Below are 4,174 nucleotides of genomic sequence, written 5' to 3'. Positions count from 1 at the left end.
GGGTGTGTGACTAGGGTGCCAGCCAGGCCAGGGATGCCCAGAACTGGAAGAAGCACAGGGGCAGGACCACAGCAGAGGCTGATCAGGAAGCTGCCCTACTGAGGGCTCTGCTGAAGGCTGCAGCCTCTCTGCTGAGAGTCAACCACTGTGCTGACTCACCATCCTTGTGGTTGAGAACATATCAGCAAATTGGTGGCTGTAATGAGCCCTGGAGCTGCAAAATATAGGCCAGGGAACCTCAGCCGGAAGGGGCTTCAGTTAGCGACAGTTTTTCTATTCTGATATGGAGTTACAAGGGACCCAAGAGGACCTGGGCATTTCCCTCTGTAGTCCCCAGAGGGACAATGAAACCAGGCCAGGAAGCAAGGCTAAGAGCAAGAGCAGCATTTGTCTGCAGGGGCCTGTTTGGACTGCTGCAAGTCCTGCCTTGCTCTGTTTGGTTTTTCTGCTATGGCTGAACCTCGTTCTAGCAGGGTCATCATCTCAGTCCCCTGGTGAGCTTAGCTCCTGCCTCCCAGAGAACTGGAATGACCTTATTCAGACACCTCCAGCAATTTCAGACTGGGGTTTCAGCCTATATAAGTCAGGGGCAAGGCCTGGGGAGTCAAGAGGGTTAAGGGAGTGGGAGGTGTGAGGTACAATCCATATTGTATTTTATGTGGACAGAATCCCCTGGAGTACTGCAAAGTCAGATGTCCCAGTGGGTGGCACCACCCAGTCTAGACTTTCTCCCTGATGCCTCTTATGCCAACATAGAATTGGCACATAGCATGGTACTTGGCCATTAAGGTCATAAATAAATGCCTGGTGAATGTTTAATAGCTTGATAGCCAGAAAGATGCCCCCCGAACCGAAAGATGTTCACATTCTCATTCCCTGAGCTGTGACTATGTTATCTTAACAGCAAAAAGGATTTTGCAAGTGTGGTTAACATTAGGGATCTTGAGATAAAGAGATTATCCTGGATTATCCGAATGGGCCCCATCTAATCTTGAGAAGCAGTCTGCCTTCCCTAAGTGCAGGCAGAGACAGAAATGTGTCTAGGGGAAGTGAGGTCAATGAGAGCGCTACGAGAGAAGGATTCCCTGCCCGGTTGCTGTTTCAGAGTTGTAGGAACTATATATCTAAGGACAGAGCAAATGTCTTCTAGGAGTTCAGGGTGGCCCCAGTTAGCAACTAGCAAGGACCCCAGTCTTGCAATCCCATGGAACTGTCAAGATCAGAATGAGCAAAGAAATACACTCTCCCCTAGAGCTGTCACCAAGGAACGCTGTCCTGCTGAGACGTTGATTTGAGTCTTATGAGACCCATGGGACTTCTGGCCCATAGAACTAAATTATAGTAAGTGTGTGTTTTATACTGTAAGTTTCAGTAATTTTTTACAGTAGCTACCGATAATTACATTGCTACTGTAGAAACACAGGGGCAGGAACACAGTGCAGGCTGACCAGGAGGCTGCCTGATAAAATGGAATGTATTTTATAATTGAATGTAATTTTCTTGCCTCTATTACCCCTAATTTCCTTAGTGGCTACCAGTGGTAGAGAAGTCCTGTTCCATGGTTACCTGTGTGCTAGCGATGGGGAGAGCATCCTCCCTCTGGTCCCAAGTGCTTCTTGGCACCCTAGGTTAACTTTTCTGCTGATGTCCCCTGCCACAGGTATTGCTAGAGGCCAGCCTTTTCAGGAAGCACATGGAACTCTCTGCCGCTTCATAGTGAGTCCGTGGCTCCATCCCAGGAAGGTACTCCACACTCATCCCATTTATTACTCATCTATTCTGTACAAGAAACTTGATGAATTTTATTTTATTTTATTCTAATAACTTTAGAAATTAGGTAATGTTATCCCCATTTGACAGGGAGGAAACCTGAGGCTCAGAGCAAGCGAACATCTCACCCAGGGCCACCGATAAGAGCTCGGGGATTGGAACCTAGGAGAAGATGCTTCCCTTCTCTTCTCCAAGGGTCCTTTTGGGGCAGGCATGTTGTTCGAGCTCCAGCTCATGTCTTCAGACCATGCTGGGTCCAAGGAAATGCATGGATCTCCTCCATTACAAAGCTTGACTCCAAAAGAAGCCTGGAAGTGGCTCCCAGCCCCTCCGACCTGACTGTGCCCTGCCCTTCACCACTTCCTGTCTCCCTGTGACCCAGCGGCAGATGCATCTGTGGGAGCTGCTGCTTGGGAAAGTCCACCTGGGGGAGAGCATGCCAACCTATCCTCTCAGATCCTCTGGGACTTCCTTTCTCCACCCAAACTAGGCCTGGAGGTTGATGTCGGTGTGGTGTGGAAGATGTGGGGAGAAGCTGCATGTAGCATCTTACTAGCTCTTTCTTAAAACTTGCCTCTCCCTGTCATTGTTAGTCTATTTTATAACTCACACTCCAGCAGGAGGGAAGTAAAGGAGCTTACCCTGTTCACAGATCCTGTAACCTCTGGTGGTTGTTACCTCATAGCTGGTGCAGTGTCTTTTGAGCTTGGCAGTTTCGGGTGGACTCAAATGTCTGTTCTTTGCAGTCTTTCTGGGGGTGGTAGCAGATAAAGAGAAGAGAACAGGTTCTTACTGACGACTGATTCATGAAGAACTCATGTTCTTCGTGTGCAACAGTTAAAGCCCTTCCACAAATGTATGAGTGGGTGTTATACTGTGATAACCTGGGTATCGCCAAGATGGCTTCCTTGGGGTTTTTGTCTCCTTAGGCCTACCCGAAGGCTCTCTTCTCAGTCACAGGGGTTGCATTTACTTCGTCCCTGGCTTGCTCTGGGCCTCAGTTTCCCTATTCTAGGACAGAAGAAATCTGTGCTTTATATATATATATATATATATAAAATATGGTCCTGATAGAAGTCCATTGGTGATTTTGGCCTGTTCCCTCCTCAAGGTTAATAGTCCAGGTAATTTCCTCAGGGGTCCTGGGTGGCCTGTTGTGGGTGGACCCATGAAGTGTCTAGATTTGCTGTGATAGGAGCCACCTCAGGTTTCTGTGGAGATAAGCCCTGCCCCTCATTCACACTCCGAGCTTGAAAAGTCCCTTACTCAGCTTTGGAATGGGAACTAGAAAGACTAAGCAGGGCCTCTCAGGGGTTCCTTCTAGGGTCTCTCAGAAGAGAAGCAAGCAGTCTTGGCTGAGATACATCTGAGGTTGTCACTCAGCACATGACTGGGGCTCAGCAACGACCAGCCCACAACCATCCTGCCTTTCCCCAAGGGGCTGGGCTCCAGCTGTGGAGGGCGGGCAGGAGACTCCTTTGCCTTCCAACACGGTCTGGCCTGTCTCGGGTCCTGCACGTCTTTTCTCTACCAATTTTGTGGCTGTGGTTAACTTAGCTAAACTTTCAGTGAAATAACGTCTAGTGGCATTCCTTTACATTTTCCATGTGCTGTTTTTTCCATAACTCCATCTTCTTCAGGGCTGAGTTTGGGTCTTCATATTTCCACCCACAGGGCCTAGTGAAGCTTCGCCCTGTGCTCCAACTTGCCTGCCCCAGACTTCTTGGATGGACGTTGTCAATCCGGTCATATTTGAGAGTGAAGCTGCCACCTAGTGGTCACTGGAGGTGTGCCTGCCTTTTCATGCGTTCTCTTGCTACTGGTCACTGGAAATATCAGTGTTGATGGCTTTCTTCTAGACTGACTTAGAAACTGTGCTGTGAATCAGACCAAACAATTTATTCGCTTCAAATCCCTATTGTAAAGACATTTAATATAAAGAAATGTTTTCAAATCAAAATAAATAATGAAGCAAACATCAGATAGCATGTACTCCTTTGCCAAACTAGAACACGCATATTTTGACTCAATTTAAGATCAGATGAAGTCTTACAAAGACAAAGTAAATCAAGTAACAAACAGCCCAGCAAAAAGTGGATTGATCGTTTTCTTTTATTCAACACAAATCTACTTAGTGCTGGGCTGGCTCTGGTAGACACCCAAGTATTTAGTGGGAACCCGAGCAGCTCATTAGAATACAACGTGGCAACTTAAAATTGGGTGAAGGAGTGCAGAGGGAGGAAAACAAAGAGGACTTGCTAACTCTGCAGAGCAGTGACATTTGAACAGACTTGTCAAGGAAGACTCGATTTAGTCAGGTAGAGGGACAGAAGGCAGGGAGAGAATTCTGCCCGACTAAGGAAGAGCATGTGCAAGGCCTAGGGTAATGGAAGAGAAGAATGAT

At 47.6% G+C, this 4,174-nt stretch overlaps 1 non-coding gene across 1 annotated transcript; it reads left to right on the top strand.

Annotated features, from left to right (window-relative positions):
• The first annotated feature begins 283 nt into the window (after window positions 1-283).
• On the top strand, window positions 284-2,491 carry LINC02694 (long intergenic non-protein coding RNA 2694). Its single transcript, XR_144265.6, has 2 exons — window positions 284-415; window positions 1,861-2,491. It is a non-coding gene; the product is annotated as a long intergenic non-protein coding RNA 2694 (transcript).
• Window positions 2,492-4,174: the final 1,683 nt, after the last annotated feature.

Source organism: Callithrix jacchus, chromosome 8 (assembly GCF_049354715.1).
Source record: "Callithrix jacchus isolate 240 chromosome 8, calJac240_pri, whole genome shotgun sequence".
NCBI lineage: Eukaryota > Metazoa > Chordata > Mammalia > Primates > Cebidae > Callithrix > Callithrix jacchus.
Note: the sequence above shows the minus strand (reverse complement) of the source record. Positions and strands in the feature narration are given on the sequence as shown.